Genomic DNA, 14181 nt, shown 5'->3' on the forward strand with positions numbered 1-14181 from the left:
TCTTTCTGTTTGCTGTTTGTACTGTTAGCTAACTATTGTAAAGAGCTTTGGATAAAAGTACTATATATATAAAAATTAATATTTAACATTTTTGTTCTACAAATAAAAGCACACAACTCATATTTTAATATCAGTAGTCTTACCTTACTAATGAGATGGATGTCCCCTCTCTCTCCCGTCACAGCAGCCACACAGCTGAGGCTGGGAAGGAGGGCCATCTCTCCCCGGCAGCCGCAGCCCGGGAGCTGGGGAAAGTCACTTCTTTCTCTGGCCGCTGCAGCCCTGCGCAGCCCAAATTCCCCCATTCCCTCTTCTCACCCCACTGCCCCCCTCCCACCTACCTCCTATCCCCCCCAAGATCACTACCTCACCTTACATGTGCATCTTCTCCAGGGTCCAGGCACCTAATTAGTGGAGCTATGGCTCCACTAATTAGGTGAGTGGCCCTTCATTTTTTCATGTGTGGCAGCCCAGGCGTGCACCTTAGAGGGAACTATCCACGCACTATCTGAATGGAGCTCGCGGACCACAGTTTGAGAACCTCTGATCTAACCTAAATTTCCACTCCTGTCCCGCAGTGGCATATTTCTGCTATTTTGTTTGCTTCGTATTTCTTGCATGTTTAAATAATGTTAAAGTAAAAAACAGAAAGTGTTGGTAAATATTATCTGCTGCCTTATTAACTTTAATAATCTGTTATTTTTGTTTGTAAGGTAAATAAAATAGCTCTCTATTTCTTTCTAAGGCATTTCAATTATTTTGGGGGCTGCTTATTGTGAATACAACACAAAAATCAATTAGCAGAATTATCATTTTCCCTCTGACCTAATATTTCAAAAGAAACCAACAACAAAAAACATCAACAAATAAAAATAATTAACTGTATTATCTGTAGAGAGGCTGAATTTTGGCATGATACATTTGATTTGCAACAGTAAACTATATTAACTTGACTTTGGTATGTTGCTTCTAAATGTAATACTTTTTTTGTCTGAAATTCAAGTCTATTACTTTAGCACGTCAGACTCAGTGAAAACAAAAAACAGTAAACTGCAGCTAAAGAATTTTCAAAAGTTGTCATATAGGATCTGTTACAGGACTTCTCTCATAAATTATGTAAATGACATCAGTTATATCCTATGTAGTCTACTGACTATGTAGCCTAAGAAATGATTTAAACTACAAGTTCGGAATATCAGTTATTTTCTTAGAAATGTAGAGTTGTAAAAGGATTGGAAATAGAATTTGCAGGACTATTAAAAAAGAGGAAAAAGCACACTCTAAAACCTCAAAAGCATTTCTCAACCTTTTATCATTTATTGCAATAAGAATATATTTAAACATTTCCCATATCTGCCTGCATACACACACAGTGCCAACAAAGAGTCAAAGTGCTAATTCTGACTTGATTCCTTTTGTTTGGTTTGAGTTATTCTATAAAAACAAGTCTCATGTACTTTAAATCCAACATATCAAATGACACTATCACGATTCAGAAGTGCCTGGAAAGTTCAATGGGGAGTCTTAGCAAATGTCATAGTACCTTTGAGGCACAGGAAATCCTTAAGACAGATAATGATTCAAGAGTTTAGTACCAAAGGTTCAGCAGGGTGCTTTGGAGAAAGCCTGCATGAGGGAGAAAGGTCAACTAACTTAAGTTTAATGATGAGAAACTAAAAGGTCACTTAGCATTGTGATCAGTTTACGTTCACTTGCAGCTGTTTGATGCAATGATACAATCATATAATAATCCAGCAAAGGAAATATGAAAATAGACTCTTTGAGCCATCTAAGTTAAATAGAAAAAGTCATTCAGATTTAAAATACAAAGCGTATGTTGATATCCATGAAGGCTATTCCATCATGTAGTGGTGAAAATCAAAACAATGGATTTAGATCCCTTTTGGTTCCAGTTATGTGGCAAAAGGAACATCTTGAAGGTGAAAGTATGAGACACAATAATTCACCATTTTCCCTGTCAGAAGTTGTATGAACATTATAGTGACTGCCAGAACAAAGGGGATAAAACTAACCGTATCTAACAGGGAAAGGCCTGCACAATTGAGGTTTCATGTTTTAAAAGTAATTGCTATATTATATAGCCACTGTCATCCCAAAGGTCTTTACAAGTACAAATCATACCATATGTAAAGACCACTCACCCACCACTGAAATGCAGCTACCGCTGGGGTGAAATATAAGTGGAGTACACAGTCAGCAGTCCAGGGGTCTAATTTTATAACACCAACTGCAGTCATAGAGAATCTTCCATTGAGTTCAGTGGGCTTCAGATCAGGCCCTAATGCAGAAAAGTGAAGAATACCAACTAAAACTACAGGGAGAATTTTAGGTAGATGTAATTTCCTGAGCTAGATGATGGCCAAGACTCAGGAGTTAAATCCCTTCTCTCACGCAAAGTACCATGGGAGGGAGTTTTCTAGTGATTAGTCCAAGACTCTGAGTCTCGGGTCTCCTAAATTTAATTTGCAATACTGATACCTACTATCTGTATAATCTCAGAAAATTCATTTAATTTTTCTATGCCTCAGGTTATCTGTCTATAAAATGGGTATTATTCTTATCACACCTAACAGATTTCACAGGTGGGTGCTGTTAGGATTAATTAATGTTTGTAAAGCACTGAGTTCCTCAGATGAAAGACTTAAGTGCAAATTATTATTGAACTGATATTGGTTTTATGCCTTCTCTGAAAGATGAAAACACTAGCAGTGCACTGTCCTCTTCAACAGCATGATGGGGCATGGTTCAATAGTAAAGCTGGGTGGGAAATGATTTTTCCATCCTATGAGAATTTGAGATTTTAAAAAATGATTGCTGTTCTGAATTGGGACAAAAAGTGGAAATCTCAAATTTTCACAAGCTGAAAATGTGCATTTTTTTTGTGTTGAGGTTAACTGAAATGTTTCATTTTGGTAATTTTGAAATATTTCATTTCTGTTGAAACTGACTCTTTCCTGCAAACAGTTTCAGTTTTTATTAATCAGAATTTTCTGACAAAAATGGTTAAAAAAAGCTTAGTTGAAAAATTCCCAACCAGTTCTATTCAGTATTAATGCTCCCACTTCAGATGTAAAAATGTTAATGAAACGCTGACATCAGTGATTCACTAACACTTCTACCTCTGAAGTGAGAGAATAACTTCTAAATAGTTATTATGTAATTCCTTGGATGTCCCTCACCCCAAGAACTGACTTTGCTCAAACACTAATTATGAGATCTGACACAATCACAGTATAAGTTGCAATGGCAGAAGGGTTTTGAATGGATTTTTGTTTTCATTTGGCTTTGCTAGATCTCTCCTATACTTTTACAAGTGGTTACTAGCATTTTGAAATATTGTATAAATGCAACCAAAATTCTACCCAGACACTACTGATATTTTATTATGCTACTAGTTTCACTGTTAGGGTTGCCTTTGATCACATTATTATACTTTCATTTCTTGATTACAATACAATTGTCCACTTAGATAGTAAATTTCCAAAAGGTTAAATCTGTTCATAAGCTACAAATCCCCTTTCTTCTAAAGTAGAACAATGAGATGAGATTTGAAGCTTTAGAAATTTTACATAAGCAAAAATGTAATGACAGTTACCACCAGGGGGTTCTCTGCTTATCAGGGGATACCTGATTGGATTTCAGTCTACAATTTTGCCAAGGGCCAATTGATAAAGCTAAATCTCAAATCTCGATAAAGCCAAACCTCAAAAAGACTTTTTCATAAGAAATTGTGTTATGCAAAAAACTTATTCCTGGGTAAGAATCCAATTCTCTGATGTCAGAGTACACTGCAAATTTTTGTTAGTTGGCAACATTTTCTGTTTGGCCACTCAAATTATATATTCAGTGGAATAACTTTACTTCATCAGAATGGAAGCCCTGTTACTACAAAGAAATGTATTATATTCAGCATTATGTGTCATATGAAACTATCTTCTCTAACAACAAAGTAAATTCCTCCAAAATGTAACACTTTGGATCACTGACAGATACATAAAAGTATTCTGCTTTTATAAATAAAGCTTTAGTTTATATGGGCATTAATTTAGCGAGGCGAAATAATATTTTGAAATCTTCTGCACTCTACATTTCCAGCTATGCTATATATCAATACAATCTGTCCGTTCCAAACAAGGAAGACAAACAGGTGTAAATTCATGTAAAAAAAATGGATGGGTGAAACATGCTGAGCTACAAGTGATCCCCAAAGCAGCAAGTATGAAGCACACTGATAATAAAGTAGAAAATTTCAGTTTATTTATCATGTCACCAAGACAAACAAAATAAGCAACACGACATAATGCACTATTTTGGGGAAGAAAAGGGAGCTATATTGGTTTGTTTTCAGAAGTTGTTTTCAGAAGTTGGGGTGCATAGGGAAGCATCCTTTTGCCTCCTTGGTAAAGTACAGTGGTTGCCATTAAAAAGTCAATATTAACCAGCTGTTATAGTACCACAGTATCTTAGGAGCCACAGGTGAGAGTTTTCCTTATATAAGCACAGGAAAAAGTCTGTAGCATTTCTGATGCCACTGTGTGGTAAACTATTAGTACATGCTGATTTTTTTTAATGGTGACCGATGTACAATTGGGCAGCTGTGGTCTAGTGCCAGGAATTCAGGGCTGACAGTCAAGTGACTTGAGCTGTATTCCTGCTTTTTCCACTGGTTGGGATTCTGTCTATTGGGAGATCACTTTTGGTCTGATGTTTAGAAAGGCTAAGCACTAGAAACTCCCACTGGAATCAAGAGCAATTGCTGGTGCTCAGTGACGTTTCAAAATCAAACTATTATTTTCTCTGCACGTTAGTTTTCTCCTCAAATGAATACAGCTCTCAAGCACTTGAAAAGTGCAAAATATTATAACAAACTTCTTTAATAACAAAACTGGTGCAGAATCTTTTTCAACAGCAGGAAGAGCCAACAACATCTAATTAAGCAAAAAGGCATGAGAGATGACATGCGTGATCAAAAGCCAGCAAAATACTTGTTTTTACTTCTTTTCTGTTTTGGTGGAAGGCGATGAATTAAAAAAATAGTAGTATGGGGAGGAACATCAAGTGGTAAGGTAGTCCCTGAGCAGAAAGAGGAGGAGCAACAACAACATGGGGCCTAGTCAGCAGGAAAGTCAGGAATAACATGGGAGGGGAGTGATCTGCATCAAAATGGATCAAAAGCAAGAAGCGGGTAAGCATAATAGCAGTGGGGCAGAGGCAGGAGAAAATGCAGCCTGGAAAGCAAGGCAAAAAAGGAAGGAATAGGTGTGGCACACTTGACATGGGTTTGGAAGTCTATGCTCACTACTTTGGGGAAAGAATATTGTTTTATATCAGTCTGATTTTCCATAGCCAGCAATGCAACATCACGGAAAAAACGCAACACAGCAAACAGCAGCAGGTATATTAAGAACCTAATCCGGCACATACTTATGTGGGACTCCCAAATGGAGTTCTGTATATGCCGCCCCTGCAACCCTAAGTGCCAAGGGATTCAAAACATGCAGTGGGCAGAAAACCTGAACAAAGAGACCCTTGCTGTAAAAATGCCTCTGATGTGTATCTGCCATGTCCATTTAGTGTGGTGCAATTTATGTACCATGCAGATATAGACAGTACTTGGTAAATTTGGAGCACTTTTCTGGTTTCTATATAATTACCATCCTGCACCTTTAAGTGGGGTGGGGGTGGCGTGGTGCTGGTGGTATTTGGCTGGCTGGCTGAATGAAGGGAACAGTGCTGGGGGCGGGGGAGGAAGAGAGGTGAAAACTGATGCAAAAGGGTCAGTGAGGTCGCTGACTCATCCCCTAGGAATGCAGGCTTTAAAGGGGGCAGCTCTGCGCCTGAAGCCTCCCTTTTACATGGAGCAGGCTGAAGCAGGGCCCACCCTCCTTCCCCTTTAGTGGTAAAATACCAGGTTTGATCAAGGCCTGCTGTGGGCATTACGCTAGCCACCCCTTTTTGGGGGGGAGGTGCGGGGGTAGGAATTTTTCCCTTACCTCCATATTGGCTTGGGTGCAGTTGGGGTTTTTCCCGCCTTCCCCACAGCGGGTTCAGGAAGGGCTCTGTTCATGCATGGCATGAAGGGCGGTAGGTGAAATGTCGCAACTCATTATTTAAGTGTAGGGCGGATGTCCAGTGCAAGTACTCCACAGAAAAGGTATATAGTGACCCAACAAATGGCTTGGAAAAGGACTTAAAAAGGTGTTTGTTAAAGGAATGAACTGGTTGGGCACTCCTATGATTGGTACGGCAGGGAGCCAACTCCCCATTCTTACAGCACACCTTAACCCTCCTACGGGGGTGTGTGTGGGGTGGATAGAAAGGTCCCAGCAATGGATTTGCTGCAGGGACCTGGATGGAAAAAGAGGGGGAGCTGGTAAAAGCACCCCAGGTAACCATGGAATAAACATGGGGTTACCTGCACTGTACACTTTTATCTGCCAGACAGTCCCAGACATCTGATAATAAGTTGCAGCCATCTCTCCTGTCCTTCTTTTGGTATAGCCAGGCATGCTGTGAACTCTTGTAGCATTGTAATATTTAACCTGTTTGAGAACGGCTTGAGATTGATGCTGCTGGCCGGTTGCTCAGGAGATATCTTGGCAGGATTATTTATGTCCTGAACCTCCAGCATGATTGGTCAAATGGGACTATGGTTTAATGGTTTATCTATAGGACAGCACCTTCTCCAGCTTTTTTCGTTCACCTGCACATCCACCAATGTGATATATGCCATCATGTGCCAGCAATGCCCCTCTGCCATTTACATTGGTCAGACTGGACAGTCTCTACATAAAAGAATAAATGGACACAAATCAGATGTCAAGAATTATAACATTCATAAACCAGTCGGAGAACACTTCAATCTCTCTGGTCACGCAATCACAGACATGAAGGTTGCTATCTTAAAACAAAAAAACTTCAAATCCAGACTCCAGCGAGAAACTGCTGAATTGGAATTCATTTGCAAATTGGATACTATTAATTTAGGCTTAAATAGAGACTGGGAGTGGCTAAGTCATTATGCAAGGTAGCCTATTTCCTCTTGTTTTTTCCTACCCCCCCACCCCCCAGACGTTCTGGTTAAACTTGGATTTAAACTTGGAGAGTGGTCAGTTTGGATGAGCTATTGCCAGCAGGAGAGTGAGTTTGTATGTGTATGGGGGTGGGGGGGGGGTGAGAAAACCTGGATTTGTGCTGGAAATGGCCCACCTTGATTATCATGCACATTGTAGGGAGAGTGGTCGCTTTGGATAAGCTATTACCAGCAGGAGAGTGAGTTTTTGTTTGTGTGTGTTTTTTTGGGAAAAAAAAAGGGTGGGGGGGTGGGGGGGTGAGAAAACCTGGATTTGTGCTGGAAATGGCCCACCTTGATTATCATGCACATTGTAGGGAGAGTGGTCGCTTTGGATGAGCTATTACCAGCAGGATAGTGAGTTTGTGTGTGTGTGTTTTTTGGAGGGGGATGAGGAGGTGAGAGAACCTGGATTTGTGGCAAATGGCCCACCTTGATTATCATGCACATTGTGTAGAGAGTTGTCACTTTGGATGGGCTATTACCAGCAGGAGAGTGAGTTTGTGTGTGGGTGGGTGGAGGGTGAGAAAACCTGGATTTGTGCTGGAAATGGCCCAACTTGATGATCACTTTAGATAAGCTATTACCAGCAGGACAGTGGGGTGGGAGGAGGTATTGTTTCATGATCTCTGTGTGTATATAAAGTCTGCTGCAGTTTCCACGGTATGCATCCGATGAAGTGAGCTGTAGCTCACGAAAGCTCATGCTCAAATAAATTGGTTAGTCTCTAAGGTGCCACAAGTACTCCTTTTCTTTTTGCGAATACAGACTAACACGGCTGTTACTCTGAAATCTGTAAATACTGAAGTCTTTTATATAAATATGCACAAACACGGGTTCTATTGCTTAGAGTATTTCATTTTCTTGGGGATTTTTTGCTAATTCCTTCATTGTTTTTCCTAATCCTTATTGTTGTACCACAGATCTCTCCCCCACACTCTCCTGCTCTCAATTGTCTTAGTCTTTTTTCCACTTTCCTTATTTACCAGTGCATCCCATTAGACAACTGACTTGAGCAATGTCTTTCTTCTAAAATATCTCAACTCTCACCTTACCAGCTAACTGTATCTTTTTCTCTCTCCTCGTCTCCATTTAAGAATTATAAAAACAAAAAACTTTTGAAAAAAGGAAGACTGGTTTTTCTAAAGGTTGCCATGACAGCTTCTTTTCTGATGAACGCAGCTCTCATTTGTAGCCAATGTGCATGTGACTATTTCTTTGTTGGTACTGAACTAATCCCCACAGAGAAGTAATAGCAGTCAGTGGCAACTGTTTGTCTTTCCCATAATGACAGGTTTGGGTCCAAAATGACACAGATGAGGGATGACAGGTTTAGATCCAAAGAGAGACAGAGATGAGATGAAGGCAAGAAATTGGGTGCATAGATTTGATTAATCATTTCTCTCTCTGGCCTGCTGCGTAGCTCATGTCATTTAACTTATATATATTATAAGAACAGAAAAGAGGAATAAGACTAAAACCACATATGTGTCTTGACTTAAATAGTATTTAAAGGATACACAATTTCAAAACATTTATTATTAGGCTTTGTATAAGTTTCAACATTTCTTACCTCATTTCTCAGAAATGTGCAGGTAGCTTTAGATTTTTGTGTGATCCTTATTTCATAATTAATATTAAAACTTTAAAATTCAAGAGGAGAAGAACAATGAAAGTTTGCTTAAATATCACAATATGCTAACTTGTATCTAAACAATGGCAAATTCTATATATCAGGAGGCAGATTTCTGTCTTTAAACCAAAACATAAAAATTATATTATATATCTAATTGGCCAGATATGTAACATTATTGGAAGTCACCAGATGGTACTATTAGTGTTACAAATTTTGTTTATCTGAATGTATTGGAATTAGATTTTGGGAAAATGCTTATCGAGAGTTGTGATTCTTTTTTTCAGAGGATGACTATATCATCAGCATAAAACCCTCCATTCTGCCTTAGTTAGTCTCTGACTGAATTAGCTTTCCTTGGCGTACTGCTGCTGCCTACAAGTTATATACATACAAGCAAACAAAACATAAGTTCTGGTCTTAGTTACTACAATGCAAATATAACCAGGGTAACTTCATGCAAGCCTGACTATAACATTTGGCTCAATATCCTCAGTTTAAAAAGGAAAGAATAACAATGGGGCCCTGGTTAATGACTAGAGTTCGTAGGTGTTATGGTAATACAAATAATAATGCCTGTTAGTAAAATTATTTTGTGCATAATTAATAATAAAAACTTCAAAGTTAACAGCAATAAATTGTACTTGCGGTGCATAAAAATCCTACTAGATTCATGTACTGTAAAAATCCTTGGCTTATTGGATGATGTGATATTTGAACAACATTAAGGATTCTTTGATACTTAACAATTAATAAAATTCGTATCTCTAAATTCTTATAACACTATGAAACTATTGTGAATACTTAATTATCTTAATTAAAATGTATTGTGAAGAAATACATTCCATATTCTTAATGCATTTTCATAAGCTCTTACATGCTTCTTCTCGGCAGGCATAAAACTTGGCTTTCTTTCAATCCACTCATTGTAATGTATGAAACCACCACAATACAGTAAGTAAAGATCTGTAAATACTACTTCTGATCATCTGACAGATGGATGCATAAAAGGCGTAACAAGAGGTTAATCCTCCATCCCCAAAACAAACATGCAGGAGCTGAGCAGAAGACTGGGTCTAGAATTTGAACCTGCCTGTATTTCTAGGCAAGTGTACTAGCTAAATGTATATATAAAATATTTGATTATAATATTATTTTACTTTTTGGCAAAACAGAAGTTTTTTTGTGATTTTATTTTCTTTGCTCCTTTATACACATATTATAAAAAGAGAATTTAAAAAAAAACAACCACCCTAACATCTTATGGACATGTGGAAGGTTTAATCAGCTGAACCATAATAGTCATGTGAGTATTACTTAGGACGACCTGTTGCGCGACTGTATTTATAAAAATGAAACCTACAACCCACATATAGATATTGTTAGACATAATTTTTAAGAAAGTGGATCACACTGGTTCCTTGAAAGTCCCCAGACACTTTCTTCTGAAATAGTTTCATACTTCATATTACTCATTTTGTAGCACTTGTATAGTTTGAATGCAGAGATATGCGGCATGAATAGCCACTAACATTTTTTCTTCTATTTCCTCCTTCCATCCCTGCCCAAAATACGCCCACATGCATACAACATCCACAAGCACCTGCAGAAGCTACTTAAATTAGTGGCATTTAGTGGAAGAAGGATCAAAGATTGCCGTGCTGTTTCAATCATAGGCCACTAAAGAAAAAAAAAAGAGCTATTGAATGGTTTTTTATTTTAAATATCAAAAGATCAAATCTATACCATGAACTAATAATTTATAGAACAACAGTGCTGATACTTAGGATACAAGAAATCCAAACAGAAGTATTTCATGTTAGCAAATAGCTGAAACAGGTCAATTGTAGATCTTAAAAATGGTGAAATATATTCTTGGTAAACATTTTAAGAAAATTTGCTACATAGTTTGTCTCGTGTGGGCCTCACTTTCTAATAGAGATTAGAAAAGATTAGACTCTTGCATGCTGGTACATAAGTGAACCTACTTTTGTGTGTGTACATGAAAATATCCATGCAAATTACCTCCTGATTTTTGCTTGTGCACGTGGTTGCATAGATATCTTTCTAGGTAAGTGCAAAACTGGAGTTGTGATAGTGCACACACATGAGTATGGACTGTGGTCCTCTAATATTTGAAATTGAGTCCTAGTTAAATTTTAGCCATGTTTTAGACAAGAGTATAACAACAACAACAGGAATGTAAATAATGGATAGAGTAGCAGAACTCAGACTATAGTACTAGGGACAATTTTAGGTTACTTTGCAACAGATTCAAATATGTGAATATATATCATGAGTGAAATCACACTTAACATTTTTATCTTGGATAATGAAGCATCTGACTATACTGCATCACACCTCGTGCCCAGTCCTGTCACATATTTTTAATGCTTTATCTCCAAATTCTTACTGCATGCAGGGTGGACTTTTACAAGGCAGGTATAACAATACAAAGCTGCATCGCTACATTGAATCATGAAGTACAGAGAAAGTCTAAATTACATCTGACTGTCATAGATTTTTGGCTGGACAATAGAAACATTCATTTTTATATACACAAATGTATTTAAGAAAGTACACTAGTATGAAGAGGCCATTGCAGAATTGTAAGTATGTGCAAAGCAACCAGAAAGAAAGAATGAAAAAAATGTAAAAGCTCCTTTTTGTTCCAGGGTAAGTATCTGTTTTGATTCTGGAATTAGCAAAATAGTGACTAAGTCACTGTAACAACAATATAAAAAGACCATTTAAAACTAGGTCAAGTACATCAAATCTTTCTGTGTAATCTTCCTCTGTTTAAATATTGCTACTGAGGGGAAATACAACAATATGATTTTACAGTTGTCCATGTGCCTCTGTTGTATTTGGCTGTAAAAAAGTGTTGCTTTACAATGTAAATAAAAAACGTTGCAAAATATTTTTATTCATCCTTTCTTTCTGAGTCAAAGGCCTCCAAATCATCAGATCATAAGTTCACCCTATCTTCAACATGCTCTGTCAGAAGACTTGCTAGATTGGGTCCTGAAGACTTCCAACCTCCTTTTTAGTAGTAACTACTTGTTTGGGTTTATTTCAGCTTCTAGCTCCCCCTTCTCTCCTTCCAACAGCAACAAACCTGGCACACATCAATATGAAGAACAACTTTGCCCCTTAAAATGAAAGCTATAACAATTTTGCACATCCAAATAATGTCAAATTAATACAAGTTATACTGAGGTATAAGGTAAATTGGTCATGAAACTGATGCCACTATTGGCATTGAAATCAATGGATTATAAGCAACGAGGTGCTTTTGAAAACCTCTGTCAGAATCTATCAGCTTCTTTAAGCACCTAAATATCTTCAAAAATTCGGTGCTATATGAACCTGGCCCAGGTTACAGAGGAAGTCTGCGGCAGCGCCAAAAATCAACCAGTAACTCCCAGTCCAGTACTTTAACCACAAGACCATCTTTTCTTGTTCTGTTCTGATACTGACTTCACAGTCAAGTCAGAGTCAAGTCAGTTTTGATCTATAAATATCTCCATCTCTGCCTACTAGCTGACTGTGCAACTAAAATCAGGCTACATGCCCTATTCTGTTTATAGTAATAACCTATTTTGCTAGTATTGATCATACTCAAATTACAGCATATTCAAAATTGTTGAGACCCACAATTTATCTTCATTCAAATTCCTATGAAAATTAATTTCTTGCACAAATCCCACAAAATCTGATCCACGTTATATGCGCTCTACATCCTAACCGTACATATTTCTGACAAAAAACAAAAAGAAATCTAACAAATGCCTCTGCTGTGTTCCCTAATGGGCCTGCCTGGTTTTTTCATTTAGACGTAAGCTATTTGGGGTAGGACCTGTCCTTAATTTCTGTCTCGTACAGTGGCAAATATATTGTCAATGCTTAACAACTACTTTTGGTTTGTCATTACTATCTGCATTCATACCATGTATGGTTCTAAATACTGGGATTTTTGGTCATGGTCTACTGTGGTGGGATTTTTTACCTTGCAAGATTTCTATTGTTGAGTCCTATATTCTATTCGCAGCTTAAAACTTAATTCTATAGTTACTGTTCTTAATTTACTTTGTTTCTGTAAGCCAGTGAAGATAAATTACCATTTATTTTTAACAAATAAGTTCTTTAGCTATTTATAATCTTGCGTCTTTACTCTGAAAGATTTATTAGAATAAAACAACAAAGGCAGTTTAGTTTCAGTGCTGCTACTGTGGATCTACATCATTATCCGAGAACTCAATGGCAGAAGAGATGTGTTAGAGCTAGGATTTCAGCAGTACTTTGGCAACTGGGCTCTTTACCCATAAAATAACAGTAAAAATAGGGAACAAAGTACCTGTAAAATGTTAATGTTCACATATTACAGACATAAATCTGCTTCAAGCTTTAGGACAGGCACTTAGGAGATGCTGCTATGGATATTGTGCAGGTATGATACATTAATGCAGTTTCCAACAGCCTTGTAGACGAAGAATAAACCCATTGGCTGATATTGAAGTAATGTTCAAGAGTTCTAGAGTAAATTGTCCTGCCATGTTTAGCTAAAAGGCGGATATGGAACCTCTGGGGAAGGGAGAGAGTAGGAAGTTGAGGGAAAGAGGAAGAACGCGGGAAACCGAGAAAGGTCAATTCTAACTACTCTCTTATCTGACTATGCTAAGACTAGAACTAAGTTAAATTTTTCGGCCTAATTTCTCCCCCCCCGCCAAAATGCAGTTTCGGTAACACCAAATCAATTTACAAATTTGTGCCAGTTTTGCCAAATTGTTTTTGTAAAAAGCAAAAAACCAAAAAGCTGCACTACCTTAAAAAAATTCTGAGAGTAACATTCAACATTTCAAAATGATATTTGGCTTAAAACAACTTTTTGTTTCAATGTTTCCTTCAATTTCATTTAAAAAATTAAAATAGTTTGTTGTAATTGAAACAAAAGCTTTTGATTTGTCAAAATGAAACAATTTGCTCAACCCAGATTGATTTTTTTTCAGCTTTTTGATGCATAAAAAATTTCAAACAATTTTAATTTGACCTGAAACAATTTTTATTTTTGAAATATTTGGAATTGCTAGCAAACCAAAAAATCTGTTATTTGCACAGCTCTAGAAAACACACATGAAAAGACTACATCAAAAAGACACAGTAGTTGACTGACAGGTTTTGCTATATATGGTAAAGAATTAAACAAAATTAAGGAGGAAAACAAATACACAGTCATAGTATTGGCTGCCTAAAGGAACTAAGGAGAAAACGAGACTCTTGGCTTATTGTTGTGAATTTTGGAAGTACATCTTGGTATGGGCTTGGATAGTACAGTGATGGAGGGCATTATAAAGACCAGGATGGACAGAGAAACAGATACCCAAGGTGGCATGCTCAGAATTCAAGTATCATGTAGAAAACTTCAGGTTTATTTAGGATCACTTTAGATAAGCTA

At 37.4% G+C, this 14181-nt stretch overlaps 1 protein-coding gene across 3 annotated transcripts in view; it reads right to left on the reverse strand.

Annotated features, from left to right (window-relative positions):
- DIAPH2 (diaphanous related formin 2) overlaps positions 1-14181 on the reverse strand; it is an 838844-nt gene that overhangs the window by 41216 nt on the left and 783447 nt on the right. The window lies entirely within an intron of this gene.

Source organism: Caretta caretta, chromosome 9 (assembly GCF_965140235.1).
Source record: "Caretta caretta isolate rCarCar2 chromosome 9, rCarCar1.hap1, whole genome shotgun sequence".
Classification (NCBI taxonomy): domain Eukaryota; kingdom Metazoa; phylum Chordata; order Testudines; family Cheloniidae; genus Caretta; species Caretta caretta.